The 19,429-nt window shown below is 36.9% G+C and overlaps 1 protein-coding gene across 4 annotated transcripts in view; it reads right to left on the bottom strand.

The window, feature by feature from the left end:
• SIK3 (SIK family kinase 3) overlaps positions 1–19,429 on the bottom strand; it is a 252,510-nt gene that overhangs the window by 164,513 nt on the left and 68,568 nt on the right. The window lies entirely within an intron of this gene.

Here is a 19,429-nt window from a genome sequence, read left to right as displayed (position 1 = left end):
TAATCTCAAATTCCAGAATTACTTCAAAATCTTGTTGGCAAGGGGCTTAATTCTATACAATTAAGACAGAAAGTAAGGAAATCAAAATGTTTGACTAATAAACAAAAAACCAAATCCATAAAGTCGTTATGGCTTCTGAAGCAGAAAACTTAATTACAAATAGCCTTACATTTGGTAAAATTACTTTCCTGAAGCATAAGTCTGCAATTATACTAAGTCCACAGAAAGCAACCCAGAAATAAACTGTTCCAAAATTAGACCAACTAAAGGTAGGAAGACAAAGATATGAGTTGGTATTTTTAAGAAACTATAATGCATAAAGTCAAAATTTATTGTTGAAAACAAACCTTTATGTAAATACCATAGGAGTCACAGTTGCTTTATAGGCCGTCAATCTCAGTATACTTATTAGCATGCTCTAACATCTATAACAAACCAACATACCTTACAAATCCTTTAGAGATCCTCACTTAATAATTCACACCTTATTGTCTTCCTAAAAATTTTCTTTGGATCTAAATTTTCATACAGCTGGATGTTCAACTACTCCTCAAGAATGTTTTCTTCATCTATTTTGTTTTAATGCTAAAATGGTACCACTTTTGTTTATTTCTCAACTTCTAGATCAGCATTAATCAATCTTATGAAAGTTTATCTACCTCCAAAGTCCGGATACTGAAGATGCATTTGGGAAAAAATATGTATTAAAAATATGAAAATTTTAGAATAACACTAATGACAACTCCTGTTATCAGTTTATCCCTAAGGAGGTTGACTCTGGCTGCCCAGAGAAAAGGCCACACCAACATCAAGGGGACAGGGGAGAGAGGCTTCTACCATGGAAGCTCAGACTCCAAAAAGCCTCTCCCAGACAGGCTTCCCCCCTTCCTTGCTCGCAATGGGCCCCCCTTTCTGAAGATCAGAGAGGGAAGGAAAGGAAGGGAAGCAGAATAAGATTTCCCTGCACTTCGAATTTACTCTTTCCCCTTCCCCTTTCCAAATACCTATAGTACTCTCAGCATCCATATTGAAGGTTTTAGAGATTCTTCTCTGCAAAAGGATGGGTGGGATGGGAAGCCTAACTTCTCCAGTCCTGGGGTAAAAGCTGTGACAGGTGTCCCCTACATGGAGAGAGCTGACAAACCAGAGACAAGAGGATTAGGCTGCTATGTTCTCACAGGTATTGGAGGTGAGGCATGCAAGACCTACGAGAATACCAAAGTCTGACTTTTCTCTTTTTTCCACCTCAACTACCCTCTTCAGTTCCCAAGGACTGTGCCTATTACATCACCAGGGTTGTCTCAGCTTAGCGTGGGACTCTTCTTTCCACTCCCTGTCCCCAAAGCCACTGTCCTATTGAACTCTTCCTTTAAGTGTTTAAATGCTATTCCTACGGAGGAAGGCCAAGGTTATCTACTCCACTTCATTAAATTACATTATATGAGTCAACCAAACGGTTACTATGTTTTTTAAAGAAATATATCTATATAGTGTAGGATGAAATCTGAAATCCCCACCACCCCTCCCCCCTCCCTTTTACAAATTGAAGCTGTAAAAGTTTTGTAGTAAGATTGCTGATCTGTTGCAAATAGATTAGTCAGGCTAAACCACAATGGGGTGAGAAGGAGTAATAAGAAGAAAGGCTGAATGGGACTGTTTAAACATGTTTATATGAGTATTTAGGGATGTATTATGATTACATTCTTAATTCCAAGAGATAGTTTTGGATGAGTCATTGTGTTGTACCATCCAGAGAAGAATTTCTTTCCATTGTTACACATAATAGAGAGTGGACTATTCCTAACGGGTTATTTTCTACAGAAATTAAACAGAAAAAATTCTTTTTTCCCAGAACCAGAAATTCTGTTGAGATTGGTGAGATTCTCAAAGAATTCAACATCACTTAGCCATTTTTTAGCGCTGAGAGAAGCTTCTTGGGATTTACTGAGGCTTCATTCATACATAAAATTCTGAAAGGTATAGCCGAACAACTACCATAAAATAAGGTTTGCTGCTTTGTAGTTTGACTGTCAATACAATTCCAATCTGGTTATTTCTCAAACACATTAAAAAAAAAAAAATTCTTATGTTGTCAAGGGCCAAACAACACCATTTATTAAATCAGAGCAGATTCAATGGCCTCTACACAGGCCTGTAGAAGAACTAGAATCCTCACTATGCAATCAAACTTGAAACAGTATACTTTTTTTTTTAATAAATTTATTTATTTTACTTATTTATTTTTGGCTGTGTTGGGTCTTCGTTGCTGCGTGCAGGCTCTCTCTAGTTGTGGCGAGCAGGGGCTACTCTTTGTTGCGGTGTGCGGGCTTCTCATTGTGGTGGCTTCTCTTGTTGCGGAGCACGGGCTCCAGGCGCGCGGACTTCAGTAGTTGTGACACGCAGGCTCAGTAGTTGTGGCTCACGGGCTCTAGAGCACAGGCTCAGTAGTTGTGGTGCACGGGCTTAGCTGCCCCACGGCATGTGGGATCTTCCCGGACCAGGGCTCGAACCCGTGTCCCCTGCATTGGCAGGCGGATTCTTAACCATGCACCACCAGGGAAGCCCGAAACAGTTTATTTTTAAAACTTAGACCTCAAGAAGGAAAAGAGCTGCCTAAAGTCACAAAGGTAATGTCATAGCCAGGCCTCTAGAATGAAATATAAGTCTCTAGATTCTCAGTCCAGTGTTCTGTTTATTACATGATGCTGACTGCTAAGGGCCTCATCTACACAAATAGAATGCAGTTTATTTTAGGGCAGGATCCATGCCCTACATATCTTTGTGTCTTCCACTGACTCTTCTATATAGCTGAAGTTACAATGAATACTTATTCACTAATTACACCTAATCAACTAACACTTAATGATCTAATAATTTCAGCTCTTAAGAAATTTAAATGTTAAAGATAAAGCAATAAAACTTTTAGAAGCTAATATTAGAGGTTATCCTCATGACTTTATGTCACAAACAAGATACAGAAAGCACTAATCTTACAGGAAAATACTACTAAATTTCATTACATTAAAATTAAGAACTTGTTTATCAAAAGACACCATTAAGAGTGAAAAGGCAAGTCAAAAAGGTATCTGTTACACGTACAAACAAAAACAAAAGGACTCCTATCCAAACTATATAAAGAACTATCACAAGTCAATATGAGAAAAAGACAAATAGCTGAACAGAAAAATCTGCAAGAGACTCAGACATCACAAGTGGCAAATAAATTCATGAAGAGGTGCTCCTACTATTAATCAAGGAAATGCAAACTAAAATCACAAGGAGATACCACAACACTCCCATTATATAGCCACAGTTTTTAAAGTTTGACAATAACAAGTGTTGAAGAAGACGTAGAGCAACAGGAACTCTCCTATACCACTGGTGAGAAAATGAACTACTACAACTACCTTAGAAAAAAGTTGGGCAATATTGAGTAAAACTGAAAATAAGGAAATCTCATGACCTAGTAATAACTTCATTTCTGGGTATATGTCCCAGTGAGGCTGATATGTACCAGAATACATATATAAGAATGTTCCTGCCAGCAAATTCGTAATAGCTACAAATTGGAAACCACCTCAAATGTCCACTAACAGTAGAATGAATAAATTGTGGTATATTCCTGCAATGGAATACTATACAGCAAAGAAAAAGAACAAACTATTGTTATAAACATAACATATAGACAAAACCTAAAATTGGGCGAAAGAAGCATACGTATTTTCTAATTCCAATTACATAAAGCCAGAAACTAGGCAAACTGTATTGTTTAAAGAGGCACATTTAGGAGGCAAAACCATGAAGAAAAGCAAAGAAGTGAATATCAAAAAGTTAACATGTTTGTACACAAGAAGCTGGCTTCTGACATGCTAGGAATGTTCTATTTCTTGATCTGTGTGTGGTACACATGAGTATTTATAGTACAACAATTCACAAAGCTGTACATTAATTTTATTTTGCACTTTTCAGTATGTCTATTTTCTTTCCCCAAAAATAGGTTTTAAAGGAGCTAAGCACAGGCTAAGTACATAGTAAGCACCAATAAAACATATTATAAGCTTTTTTTTTTTTTTAAAGGCAAGATACTATTGAATTGATGTGACACACTTTGGGAGAATCAAAGTACCTGTGAGCATGAAGCAGTCACATATGAAAGCAAAAGCAGTTTGACTCCTGACTGAATACGTCATTACCCCACGGAAAATAAACTGGTTCCATAGCTCCTTTACAGCCAAAGGAGGTAGAAGCAATTAAATCCCATATATGAGAAAGCACACAGTTCCTGGAGGCAGACAATGTGGATTTCAATGTTAGCTACTTGGCCTTGAGCAAATTACTTAATGTCTCCAAATCTCAGTTCCTTCATCTGTCAAACTAAGAAAATACCTGCCTAGCTACATAGCATATCATGAAGTTCAAATAAAACAATGTTTGTAAAAGCACTTGCTGAGTGGTAACATACCAAATATACGGTATTATTAAGCTATTGTACAATATTATTTTAGATATGGGTAAATCAAGCATAGAGAAGAAAATACCATGGAACATGAAAATATGACTACTTCATACCCTACCTTTCATTTAGGATGTAGGAAGAGATGATGCCCCTAAATTGGCATAAAATATGAGGGTAGGAGAAGAAAGGATGAAATCCCAGATAATGTGAAAACTGAATAGCACCTTAGAGGAAAACCTGCAGCTGATACCTAAATACAATAGTACTCACTAATTCTGACCAAATGAGAGCGTCACTCATCAAATACCATTGACCTAGTCCTAAAACGTATTATTTTTGATGGCAGGAACTGATCTTAATCATCTTTATAGAAGCTTTAGGTGTAATACAAATAGAACAACAGGAAAGAAAGAGCCCCCTGTCAGTCCAATCAACTCCAATCCTCAGCAAGTAGGCAAATGTTGCTGGGAAGAAAGCAAGAAGAAAAAGAAATGCTATGACCATATGCCTCAGAGAATAGCAATTCTGAAAATGTGAAAGACTGGATTATTATAACACCTTAAAGGAAATGACTAGATTGCAGAATCTCAGAAATGTAATGGACACTAGCCATCATAATAGAAGTCCTAATTTTACAAATGGAAAAATGTGATGCCTCAAGAGAATGAGAAGACAAACCGCAGACTGGGAGAAAATATTTGCAAAGACAAGTCTGACAAAGAACTATTGTCCAAAACATACAAAGAACTCTAATTTAAACTCAACAATTAAAAAAAAATCTGATCTGGGGTCTTCCCTGGTGGTGCAGTGGTTAAGAAGCCACCTTCCAATGCAGGGGACGCGGGTTTGATCCCTGGTCAGGGAAACTAGATCCCACATGCATGCCACAACTAAGGAGCCTGCAAGCTGCAACTAAGGAGCCCTCCCGCCACAACTAAGACAGGCACAACCAAAATAAATAAATAAAATTTAAAAAAAATAAAAAAATCTGATCTAAACTTGGGCTGAAGACCTTAAGAGACACCTCACCAAAGAAAATACACAGATGGCAAATAAGCACGTGAAAAGATGCTCTACATAATATGTCATCAGGAAAATGCAAATTAAACCAGCAACGGAATATCACTACACACCTATTAAAGTGGCAAAAATCTAGAACACTGTCATCATCAAATGCTGGCAAGGATGTAGAGTAATAGGAACTTTCATTCATTGCTGGTGGTACAGCCAACTTTGGAAGACAGTTTGGCAGTTTCTTACAAAACTAAACATACTCTTACTATACAATCAATAATTGTGCTCCTTGGTATTTACCCAAATGAGTTGAAAATTTAGGTCCACATGAAAAACTGCACATGGATATTTATAGCAGGCTTATTCATAACTGCCAAAACTTGGAAGCAACTGAGCTGTCCATCAGTGGGTAAATGGATAATTAAACTGTGGTACAACCATACAGTGAAATATTATTCAGTAATACAAAGAAATGAGCTAACAAGCCATTAAAAGACATGGAGGAAACTTAAATGCATACTGCTAAGTGAAAGAAACCAATCTAAACAGGCTACATACTCCATGATTCCAATTATAATATGACATTCTGAAAAAAGCAAATTTATGGAGATAGTAAAATAATTTGTGGTTGTTAGGGTTAGGGAGAGGGAGCAAGAAACAGGTGGATCCACAGGATTTTTAGGGCAGTGAAACTATTCTGCATGATACAACCCATAATGCTGAATACATGTCATTATATGTTTGTCCAAACCCACCGAATGTACAACACCAAGAGGGATCTCTAAAGTAAACTGTGGGACTTTGGGTAATAATGATGCGTCAATGTAGGATCATCAATTATAACAAATGTACCACTCTGGTGGGGGATATTGATAATGGGAGAGGCGATGCATGAGTTGGGGTAAAAGGTATACAAGAAATATCTATAGTACCTTCCACTCAATTTTGCTTTGAACCCAAAACTGCCCTAAAAAATAAAGTCTATTAAAAGAGAGAGAGAAAAAAAGAAAAAACAAAATAAAACAAACAAAAAAACAACAACAAAAAACAGTCCAAAGACTAGAACTGACCTACTGAAGGTCACAGTAAGGGGCAGTTTTATTAGTAAATACTTACAAAGAGAGTTCAAAACAAAGTTCCCATAATAAACAGTTGAGACATTCACAATTAACAAAGCTCATGAGAAATCAAAATCTCCTCCTCTCCTCTTCTCCTCCCACTATTTAAGCTTAGAAATCAACCTTTTCATAACAGACTGCAAAATGTAGATTTTAGCCCCTGTAGGGCCAAATTCTCATTCATTCTGATTTTGTTCACTACTAAGCAATAACGTTTGACTTTAGGGAAGCCAACAGCAAAATCCTGCAGTTACAAAGGTTTCTAAGTGATAAGGCAGATACTGGAAATGACATTTTCCAAGTAAAGAATCTGAAACTTTAATCACTGAGGTTCAAAGTGGACAGTATATCAGGAAACTAATATTCTCTTTTTTTTTTTTTTTTTTCAAGGATCCTTAACATTCTTGAAGTTGGCCAACAGGTGATCAAATGGGGCAAGAATGAAGTTAATTTAATTGGGAAATTAAATTAATTATCTATCAATGTCCTTTTAAGAATTAGAAACTACTAAAAAGACAGAGATAAACTTTAATTTATATTGTACTTTAGGTTTGGACAAATCCAAAAACTGTAAATAATTGTGAATAATAATTATTAAGGGTCACAACTTAATGCTTAGGTGCCACATAACCACAAGACTAAACTAACAGAACAGGTTTAAAAAAAAAAAAAAAAAAACCTGAAATCACTGGAAGAGTATTTTATTTTATTTATTTATTTATTTTTAAATAAATTTCATTTTATTTCATTTCATTTCATTTTTGGCTGCGTTGGGTCTTCGTTGCTGCGCGCGGGCTTTTCTCTAGTTGCGGAGAGCCGGGGCTACTCTTTGTTGTGGTGCACGGGCTTCTCATTGCGGTGGCTTCTCTTGTTGCGGAGCACGGGCTCTAGGCGCACAGGCTCAGTAGTTGTAGCTCGCAGGCTCTGGAGCGCAGGCTCAGCAGCTGGGGCACACGGGCTTAGATGCTCCGCGGCATGTGGGATCTTCCCAGACCAGGGCTCAAACCCATGCCCCTGCATTGGCAGGCGGATTCTTAACCACTGTGCCACCAGGAAAGCCCTGGAACAGTATTTTAAATGATTTTTTTGTTCCCTTAATAATACTGTCTAAGAATAAAGGGAAATTTGCTATTTTGAATTTAAGTGGTATAGAGGTTTCCAATAGGCACACATCGAACCAATTAAACAGAAGCCTCATATGCCCCACACAATTTCAGGAGCAGTGAAACTGTAGATCAGTGGCCTTATGTAAGGCACAGTGACGTAAATTCCACCTCCCTTGACACAAGATAGGGGTTGGATTAAGAAGCCTGCAGGAATTTCATATCACATTTCCATTCTTCAGTACTCATTCATTTGTATCATTTTGCTGTGACCTTCCTCTCCAGAGACATATATTACCGGGACCAGACACATAATCTCTATTAACCTGAAACTATCCTACTAATAGGACTTCAGGCTTGGCAGAACAGAGCGCTGATGTTGCTTCTTCTTTCCTCAGTATGAAATAAAAATACTTTTTTCCAAAATGTACATGGATAATACTAATAAACACTGTGTTCAATATTAGAAAAAGAGATATCTCAAGAAATCGTTGTTAACTAATAGCAGGACTACAAAACAAAATCATTTTCTGTCCCTGTATTTTCCTTAATCAAAGAAGAACCTACAAAACAAGTATTTACTGATACTACTGAACCATAAGGGGCTACACTATTTCTACTTGAAAGGGAAGGGAAGTTCTAAGTGGCACCTTCCCCAAAGAAAAGCCCCACCTCAACCACCTCAATTACTACTAGCTAAAACAAAAACAACGACACAAAAAGAAAAACAACCTCCCAAACCAGAGGCTTGACTACATGAGCCAGATGAAACTATATATTCGTTTGTTCAGAAAAAGTAAGTGTCACAGCCAACTTGGCCGGTTCTCACAAAGCACACACCCTTGAGAAGAGCCTGGGTCATCCATGGTCATTTGGGCAGTTTCTCCACAGGAAGAGCAAGCACACCGCATGTGTAGTGAAAAACAAACATTAAACCTCCAGAACTATTTGCACAAAAGAAAAATGGGATCAATCTGGGCTGAGAAGGAGTGGTGCTTATCAAAGGTCAACCACGTAGTACACGTTTGCTCAGTCTCCTTGGTAAAGAGCAAATGCACAGAAACCACTCCTTACCCAGAATTTTCCAAACATTAACCAATGCCCATAACAGCCTAGTGAGGTGAGTGAGGTTTTACAAACAGGGGGAGATGCCCTGAGGATACAAAAAGAAGTGAGGACCTGGCCCCTGGGCCAATGTCCTCTCTGCCTTTGACTTGGTATACAGACTACTCAAAAAAGACTGCCTGAAGCCTGTTTTCCACCTTAGTATAGAAAGCACCTCTCAATTCTCAATTTCACACATAAGAGACTATGTTTGAAGATATAAAGTCTATACCAAAGGTAGCAGGGCTGCTTTGCTTACCCCTTTGTCAATTATTATCAAAAATTCTATTAATTGGTTAAGGAAGACCTTCTGCCTATATATACAGGCTTTATTACCAAAAAAAAAAAAAAAATAGTTTTAAGTAAATTTTACTTTGTATTATTTATACTACCAGTCGCTACAGAAACAAAGTCCTGATCATTTTGTACTTGGGCATGTCAAAATCTTTTTATTATACAAGTAAATATGTCTGGGAACTGACTAGAGGAAAGCACAAGAGAACCACGTGGATGACAGAAATGTTCTATCTTGATTAAGGTGGTGGTTATAACATTTATCAAATCTCACTGAATTGTATACTGAAGATCTGTGCATTGCCCAGTATGCAAATTTTCCCTAAAAAATACAAGCATCAAAGATGATTATTTAACAACCAAACACGTGAGTTAGGAAGCACCAAGGGGAAGCACCATATCACACCACAAAAAGACAACAGTCTCAGTTGAAAAACTTGCTCTTTTTTTCCTCAGCCTGTTATCTCCAACTTCTGTGCACTAAGTAATTCCTAGGGAATCAAGTGGCCACGGGGCCTTCACAGCCTCCACTAAACAGAGAGGGGAGGGTCTCAGGGCAGTGTGGAGAATTGCATCTGCCTGTGAGCATGTAAACCACGTTCATCAACTAGAGTTGCCTCAGATATCAGGCAAAGTAACACAAACCATCCCTGTGTCAAAGGCATCATGGAAAAAAGCATAGATATCTCCTCTGAGGCAGATTAAGAAGAAATGAATTGAAATTTCATTGGTAACCACATGGCCCAAATTAGTCTCTCATAATTGTCAGTGAGATGCTTATCAGGTTGTGCAGAGCAAGTGAGGAATGTAAAATGGTACAAATGTAAATCGCCACTTTCATCAGCAAGTAGCTAAAAGAACATTTTAGCTGAAAAGCCAGGTCTATTTTGTTCAGAAGTAAACCCTGAAATGAGTACATAACAGGATCTTTATTTCAAGGGTTAATAACAACACCTTTTACTCTGAAATTTTAAAAAGGGGTTGGCGGGGCGGGGAGAGTTCCTTCTTGATAGAAATGCCAGGTTTAACCATTGGCATGTCGGAGAAAACACAAGTGACACCCAAGATAACTAGTGTAAGCTAAATTACGTGTTCATTTTTTAAAATAGCTCTTTAAAATAACTCCAGTGCAACTCCAAAGTCATTCTTACTAGCAGTCTTAAAAAAAAAAAAAAAGTATTACCAACACTGGCTACATAAATGTAATTACCCATGCTCATTTCTGACATTTGCCTCTTCCCTAAAGACTACTAAATATAGCCACTTCAGCATGTAAGAATAGACCATCTTGGAAGATAAACAGGGCTTCAATAGTGCTTTATAACACTAAACTGATGTAAGGTTGCAATGTTCCCATGGGCTCATCCGGTGACACTACCAAAGTTAAAGCTGCAATGTTTTTCAGTCTCCTAGGCTGAAACATGACCTTAGAAATCATCTAATGTGGTGGTTGTTTTCAAACTTCCAGATGACTTTCCGCCTTCTTTTTGCCCCGTCACGCTGAAAAGACACAGAATCATCCATCAATAATAACAGATGCAGAAAAAGACCCACGGGTCATTTGGAAATGTGCAGCTACCACCACACCCCACATTTCCACTCTGTGCCCAGTCTAAACAGCTTTCCCCATATTTCTATCCTTATTCACAAGCAAACCAGGAGGCTACTCTACAGAGTCCTGGGACTCTGGGTAAATAGAGCTTGAAAAAAATCACTGATCTGGTCCAACCCTTCACTTTACAATTAAAAGTAAGATGAGAGGCAGTATGGTGTAACTAAAAAGGAGACCATGGAATAAAAGTCAATTCTGGTCCTAGCCCTTGCCAGGTGTATGACCTTGAGCAAATCTCTTAAACTCTTTACACTTCCTCATTATAAAATTGGTATAATCATGTCTCCGCCCAGTATTTTCTATAAAATTGCTTTGTAAACAGCAGAGCATTACATACAATATGGTGTTTTTTTGTCTTGTTTTTGGCCGCCACGTGGCTTGTGGGATCTTAGTTCCCCGACCAGGGATTGAACCCACGCCCACAGCAGTGAAAGCTCAGAGTCCTAACCACTGGACCACCAGGGAATTCCCAACAAGGTGTTATTTTTATTGTTAGGTTATTATAAGCCAAGACAACATGGTGAGTTAAGAGCACCGCCAGACCTGGAACTAGAGGCTCCTGACAGTCTCTCCAAGGCTTTTCTCACTACTTCACACAATACTTGTGTTCATTGCTAGACCATTCTTATTAAATTCTCAAACTTGGGTTTTATAATAACGATTTTTATCAGGAAAACAAAATGGTACCATGCATAAAGCAAAATCTTTAAGATTACGTGAAATAAATGTAAAAGCAAGGAATTTACAGTCTCTGCAAGCCAAAAAGGGGAAACACAGATAAAGGGGGTACTTGCATTTTGCACGATGATATATTGTGAATGCTCACCAAGGTACTAATGAAACAATTCTGACCATTTTGAGCTGCTGTGTGCTACTGATGTGCTGAGGAAAAAAATAAAAGCCTACAATGGGGCTGAATAGTAACTTGAGGGCATACACATTGATCAGAACCCAACCGTTATTTTTAACAGTTAAAAATGTCACAAAGCAATACATGGTTGAACTCCAGGTCAAATATAAATACAATTGGACAAAGTAATCTAACCTACAAATCATACATTAATAAAAGACTGAATGGGCATGTCTCTGCCACAAGCCTTACCACCTGGCTGCTGACCATTTAGTGCTCTCGCATCTACTGACCCTCCAGCCACTGAGCGTCCCCACTCATAAGCCTAAAATGAGTCATTGCTGTTTCACCTGCCTAAAGGGTGAGGAGGAAACAGTGAATTTAAGAAACCAGATGGAAAAAAGGATGGAGAAAATAAAGCCAGAGACGTCATTAAAATGTAGCATGAATGGGGAAAAAAATGTGTGTATACATATATTATTCAAAGAATTTCTAAGACTAATGGAAAGCTTCTTCTCACCCCCAACCCCTCCAAAAAAACAACCCTTGGAAAATACTACCAATGTAATTTTTTTTTTCAGAACACAAAAATTTCTTTTTCAAGTCATGTTTATAAGCTCATGTATATTCATAAAGTGATTCATTTGGTAGGAACACATAGTCATCCAGAAGCAGTGAACAAGCTATAGCTTTAAGTGCTCAATCTACCCATCTAGACTTAAAGGTTACAGTAGCATTTCTGGAAAACATATTACTCATCACTGCTCTAACTATACATCTCTGTATAGAAAACATGGAAAACAGGGTGGATTAGTAGTACACAAGTTTGTCACTGACAATGGTTAGAAAAGTCAAACCACGTTAGAAAATAGCATGGAACTCTGTTAACATCTGCATAGCTCATCATCCTGGAAATTTCACATCACAGACAATAAGCATAGGGACTACTTTCAGGGAAGGCTGTTTTCTGAAAATGATTCACCCTAAACCCATCTTCAGTGTCTAAACATGTGATGAGACAATGCAAAAATAAAGCAATGGGTCAATAATGCAACCAAATTATAGCCAAGTAAGGTAAACTAAACTATCTTGTAATTGATGGGTATGTCTTCCCTAAGTTCTGAGTAATTCTCCTCTTATTTCAATGAAGATAGTGCATTACACACATGCAGCCTGAACATACAGGATGCTTTTTATTACTGATACTAATACTAACTAAAATTTACAGAGTATTTATTGTTTAAAAAGCACTTGTATTATTATTACTACTACTATTACTACCTCCATTTTGCAAAAGAACTGAAGCTCAGAGAAAGGAAATGAATTGCCTAAAATTATGAAGACAGTAAGAAGTAATGGTAGGACTCAAATTCAAGTGCTATGACTCTAAATTCTGTGATTTTCCTTAAAGTTAACCTTTTTTTCATTTATCAGCATGAAATCCTTCATTCATGAAACCTTTCGTTCATTCATTCCTTTATCTAGTCAAGAAATATTTATTCAACATCTATGTGCTGCACACCATTCTCTTCTTAAGGAAACAAAAAGGGTATGCCTGCTTTAGGTGGTAAAGAAGTGTATATTACAATCTAGCATAATGGTCAAGGAAAGATTAATCCCTAAAAAAAAAGATACCAGTGTAGGAAGTGGCAAAAAGAAATGGGTATGTGGCACAATGGGAATACAGATGAGGAAGCCCTTAACTCTTCCTATAGAGGGCAAGAAAGCTTCCCACAGGAGGTTATAATGTTACCTGAATCTTGAACCATGAAAGAAATCTGGCCAGTAGATAGGGGAGGTAGGGGGCGTGTAGGAAATAAAAACAAGATGGGCAAAGGCCAGAAAATCCATATATAATATATTGAGGAAACTAGCTCAGCATGACTAGGAGCCAAATCAGGCACCACCAGTGAAGAAGATGGAAAACAGGTAGGGGCCATGGCGATCAAGACCAGGGTCATCGATGTAATGCTAAGGAAAATGGGCTTTGTTTTACTGGAGATAGAAGACAGTGAAGGTGAGTAACATGCTGAAATATATGCTTTAAAAAGATCAAACTGGTTTTAGTGTGGAGGTTGGAACTGAGGGATAAAAGACCAGAAACAGGAAAATCAGTTAAAACTCTACTGCAGTAGTACAAAAAATATGAGTGCCTCAATTAAGGCAGTGAAAAGGAGAATGAAGGGCAGGTAACAAATCAGAAGTCTATTTCGAAAACAGGATCTTAAAACTTAGTGATTGACAAGAAGTCGCCAGGCAAGGTTCAAGGAGTAATCTAGGCTAACTCTCAGATTTCTGGCTTATACTACTGGGTGAAGAAGGAGAAGCTGTTTTGGTTAGATAAATAATGAGTTCTGTTTTAGATAACTGAATTAAGTCTGTGATATCTATGTGGCATAAGGTCAAGATGTCCAAGATACAGTTAGAAACTGCGCCCTAAAACTCAGAAGAGATATGGGATTTAGGAGTCATTTGGGTGTAAGTTGTAGTTGAAGACATGGACCCGTCGCTGGTTAGCCCAGAAAGAATATATATAGAGGAGACTGAGAAGGGAACATTAATGAACCCAAATATTTAAGGGATAAAGAGAAACAATGTTGGAAGACTGAGAAAAAGACAGAGTTGTAGGAGGAGAGCCAAGATAAGATGTTTGGAAACCTAGAGAAAAGAGAATTCAAGAAGGAGCAGGGGGGCACTTCCCTGGTTGTCCAGTGGTTGAGACTCTGTGCCCCCAATGCGGGGCCCTGGGTTCCATCCCTGGTCAGGGAACTAGATCCCGCATGCTGCCAGAAGATTCGGCGCAGCCAAATGAATGAATGAATGAATGAATGAATGAATAAATAAATAAATAAATAAATAAATAAGAGCAGGAGTTACTGCAATTAAAAAAAGAAAGAAACTAAAGAATAAAGTTTTACAAAGAAAGGGGAGTATGAGGGGACGTACACTGAAACAATATTTCTGTAAAGTATTCGTATTTGGCAATGTGTAAAAGTTTTCAAAAGCCTGTAATATACCTACACCCGATGACACAGTAATTCCACATCGAAGAGTCTATTCTAAGGAAGGAATCAGAAATCCTACAGTGGTTTATGCACAAAAATGTTCATCACAGGATTACTTATAACAGCAACAGAATGAAAATTTTTTTTGGCTTCATAAAAAGATAGTTTTGTTATAAAATAAAACATGGATACAGAAAGAAAAAGTAAAAGCTTGATAAGCTAAGGTGAATATTCTTTGTCCCTGACATCCAGGCCAAGAAATAGAATGCTGCCAGCCACCCCAGGAGCTTCTCTTTGTGCCTCATCCCAATCATAACCCTTCTCTGTCCTCCAAAGTATCCACTATCCTGGTGTTTACAGTAATCACCTCCTTGTATTTTAATAGTTTAATTACTCAAATGTGCATCTCTAGACAATATTGTTTAATTTGGCAAAAATATTTAAAATGTATAAGAGAGGAATGGTTAAATAAATTATAGTACATCCATACAATGAGTATTAAAGTTATTAAAATTATGTTCATGGATAATTTTCAGTGATGCAAAAGATTCATGGTAATGTTTGTTGAAAAGAGCAGGACACAACCCCCATATTCAGTTAATTATGTAAAATTAAAATGCATAGAGTCAAAAAAGAAAAAGGTATAAAACAACAAAATGTTAGTGGAAGTTATATACAGGTAGCGAGATCACTTGTGTTTTTTGTTTTCTTCTTTAGTCTTCCTTTTTGCATGTACCAAATTTAATAATGTTCATGTATTAGTTTTTCCTTCTTCTTAAATTAACCTTTTTTTTTTTTTTTAAGGATATCTCATTGAGGCTCTACTTTGAATCCCGAATAACTACTGCTGAACATCTCTTCCTGTGCTTATGCGCCATCTGCATATCCTTGTCAGTCAAATGTCTCTGCATGTCTTCTGTCATTTACTAATTGGTTTTTTTTCACTATTGAGTTTTAGAGCTCTTCATATATTATAGACACTAGTCTTTTGTTGGACATGTGGTTCACAAACATTTTCTCCCAGTCTGTAGTTTATCTTTTCATTCTTTTAACACAGTCTTTAGCAGAGCAAAAGTTTTTAGTTTTCATGAAGTCCAGTTTATCAAATTTTCTTTCTATGAATCCTGCCTTTGATACCAAGTCTGAGAAGTCTTTGCCTCGCTCTATATTCCAAAAATTTCTCCTGCTCTTTTCCTAAAAGTTTTATAGTTTTATGTTTGCATTATTTAAGCCTATGATCCAGTTTGAGTTAATTTTTATATAATATATGAAGTTTAAGGCAAAGTTCATTTTTTTGCTTATGGTGTCCAACTGCTCCAGCACCATTACTGAAAATGCTATCTTTCCTCTATTGAATTGCTTCTGTATATTTGTCAAAAATCAATTGGGCAATGGCTAACAGGTACAGCGTTTCTTTTTTAGGTGATGAAAATGTTCAGGAATTAGATAGTGGTGAATGTTGTACAACTTGGTGAATATACTAAAATTCACTGAACTGTACACTTTAAAAGGGAAAAAGTTATGGTTTGTGAGTTACACCTCAATTTAAAAAAAAATCCACTGGAGATATAGGTATAGGTCCCTATTCTGTTACTCTGAGTTCTCTATTCTTTCCATTGATCTATGTGTCTGTCCCTCACACAAACTCGATTATTGTAGCTCTGTAAGAAGTCTCGAAATCAGGTAGCATGATTCTTCCCACTTTTTCTTATATTTTGCTATCCTAGTTCCTTTGTATTTCCACAGATATTTTATATTGAGAATAATCTTGTCTATATCTACAAAAAAAAATCTTGCTGAAAGTTTTATAGGAATTGTACTAAACTCGTATGTCAATTTGGGAAGACCTGATATCTTTATTATATTGAGCCTTCCAATCCAATATACACTGTTAGTATATTGAAATGCAACTGATTTTTGTGTGTTTATCTTATATCCTGTGACTTTGCTAATACACATATTATTTCTAGGAGTTTATCAGTAGATTGTTTTCTACATAGCCAATCATGACATCGGTAAAGAAGGAGATTTTATTTCTTCCTTTCTGACCTATATTTCCTTTGTTTCTTTTTCTTGCCTTATTGCACTAGGTAGAACTTCCAGCACTATGTTGAATAAGAGTAATGAGAACAGACATCCTTGTCTTATTCCCAATCTTAGGAGAAAAGCATTCCATTTTCACCATTAAGTATAATGTTAGCTGTAGGGTTTTTTGTAAATGCTTTATATCAAGTTGAGAAAGTTGTGCTCAAGAAGGCTGGGCCCTTCTGAGATTATGTATAAAAAGAGTCTGCAACTCGTCAAGGGGAAAGTAACTACTTGTATCTCTCTCTCCCTCTCTCATGTATATATATCCAAAGATCATCCTATTAACCCCAGAAGGCAGTATATGTACTATCTAAGCAATCCACTCTATGGTAAATTATCTACACTTGACTCTTTAACAATGCTAATTAAATTCAACCATGATCTTTCCTATCAGGCATTTCCTACCAGAACAGCTCTGTCATAAAGGTAAGACAATAACTTTCTGTTTTAAACTAGTAACCTAGATAACTTGGACAATTAGATTATTAAATACAGTAACGGCAGAGACTATGCCACACATTGCTTATATTCCTACTGTGCCTTGAACAGAGCCAGAAATAAATCAAGCTATTGATTTAAGTCACTATTTTATGGCATCACTATACAGTTTTTTAAAAAGGAAAGGCCAAATGTTTCAACCCCTTCGAAGTGAATTATAATGGACTACATCACTATTTAAGTATGATGGATATTTACAACCTATAGAGAAACACAGTTTGTTTCCTACTTCTCAAATATCTCATCCAAATAATAAAAATGGGCTTCTTTTTCACATGTACTAAGAGGAGTCTAGATGAAAGGGGGAAAACACCCCTTTCAAGTTATAACAACTAAAGACTTAATATGCAGCAAAAATAATAATAAAAATTACTTGTCTACTTTTTGTAGATTCCTTAGGAATCTTTCCATTGATCAAGATTCTATTAATAGTCTGAAGCATTTAAAATATTTTCCCTTCGATGGCTATCATAACGTAAGGTGGGGAAGGCTCAAAATGAGCAGACTGGTCTCTATTCAGGGGGTGTGTGTGTGTGTGTGTGTGTGTGTGTGTGTGTGTGTGTGTGTGTGTGTGTGTGTGTGTGTGTGTGTGTGTGTGTGTGTGTGTGTGTGTGTAATGTACACAAAGTCAGGTCCTCCTTGCAAAACTTTTTAATTTTTTTTTGAATTTTATTTTATTTATTTTTATACAGCAGGTTCTTATTAGTTATCCATTTTATACATATTAGTGTATATATGTCAATCCCAATCTCCCAGTTCATCCCACCACCACCCCCACCCGCCCCCCCCCCCACCACCACTTTCCCCCCTTGGTGTCCATACGTTTGTTCTCTACATCTGTGTCTCAATTTCTGCCCTGCTTATAGTCATTACTTATTCTGGAAGTCAGGCTAATCCACAAATTAAAGCATTTTTCAAAGATTTTATTTTCAAGCCACTAACTTAGAAATGTTGCTTTATATAAAAGCACTCACCCTGTATATGTCAGTATAACCGAAAGCAATAAATATCTATCTGCCATTTCAAGCAGAATAGAAGTTATAAGTTCCTACCCCAGCTCCAATATTTGGTGAGTGTTTACTCTTAGTCTGATTTCTTCTAGGCCTAGAACCGATTGACCCACACTAATTTGCTAAATAAACAATGGGCCTAAAGCTTAACTACTAGTTGTTAGTCATCAAAAAAAAAAAAAGCAGTTTCTACTCCCCCAGTTTCTTTTTACTTCTAACTGGAACACAACCAAAACCCAGAAGGTAAATTCAAAAGAGAGAAGGGGGCAGGGAAACATGGCTTTGAGCAACCAAAAAGAAAATCAACAGGTTCATGCAACCAAAGCTCATGCATTATGTTAAAGAGAAGGGTCTCTCGGGTCCTTACTAAAATCTTATTTTATATAAAAATCATTATTACATTTCTCTCCTGGTTTCCAGCCCACAGCATATTAAAAGGGGAAAAAAGTAGAAAGAGGAACCAGGAGAGAAAAAAATCCGTTAGAGTAGCAGTGACGGAAGAGACAGAAGTATTACAAAACAGAATTCAGCAAAACATTTAGTTCATTCAATTCATGGGAAAGAGCCCTATACACTTCGGCACAAAAAATAATGTTCATAGTGATGACCCTAAGTTATCAAATAAATTTAAATTATACTCATATGTTCTGTTTAAAAAAAAAGAAAATATTAAATACATTAAACATACATATTCAGGAAAAGTGTCACTATTAAGCTCATGAGTCAAACAGATCTTTAGACTGAAGCATGTACTGGCTCTGTAACCTTGGACAAGTTACTTATATTCACTAAGACCCAGTTTCCTTATATGTAAAGTGGAGCTAATAAAACATGCCTCATTGGGTTGTTGTCTGGTACTAAGAGCTCAACAATTATTAGTCATTTCTATTACTACTGCTCCACTACCACTATTATTCACATTAAAAGGATTTCTATTCTAAATGGTTTTTATTGAGGTATAATTACACACAATGAAACAAACATATCAGTGTACCACTTGATGACTTTTGACAAATGTATGCACCCATGTAACTATCACTCCAATCAAGATCTAGGATACTCCCTCCAGAAAGTTCTCTCCTCTTTTCTACTCAATTCCATCCATCCACCTAGAGACAATCACTATTCTGATTTCCATAACCATCACTTAGTTTTACCTGTTCTACTATTCAGATAAATGGAATCATATAACATGTAGCCTATTGTGCCTGAATTCTTTTATTCAACATAATGTTTTTGAGATTCATTTCAAGTTTATCTTTTTAAATTTCTTTCAC

Source organism: Eschrichtius robustus, chromosome 11, assembly GCF_028021215.1.
Source record: "Eschrichtius robustus isolate mEscRob2 chromosome 11, mEscRob2.pri, whole genome shotgun sequence".
NCBI classification, from domain to species: Eukaryota; Metazoa; Chordata; class Mammalia; order Artiodactyla; family Eschrichtiidae; genus Eschrichtius; species Eschrichtius robustus.
This window is presented reverse-complemented; position numbering and strand designations above follow the sequence as displayed.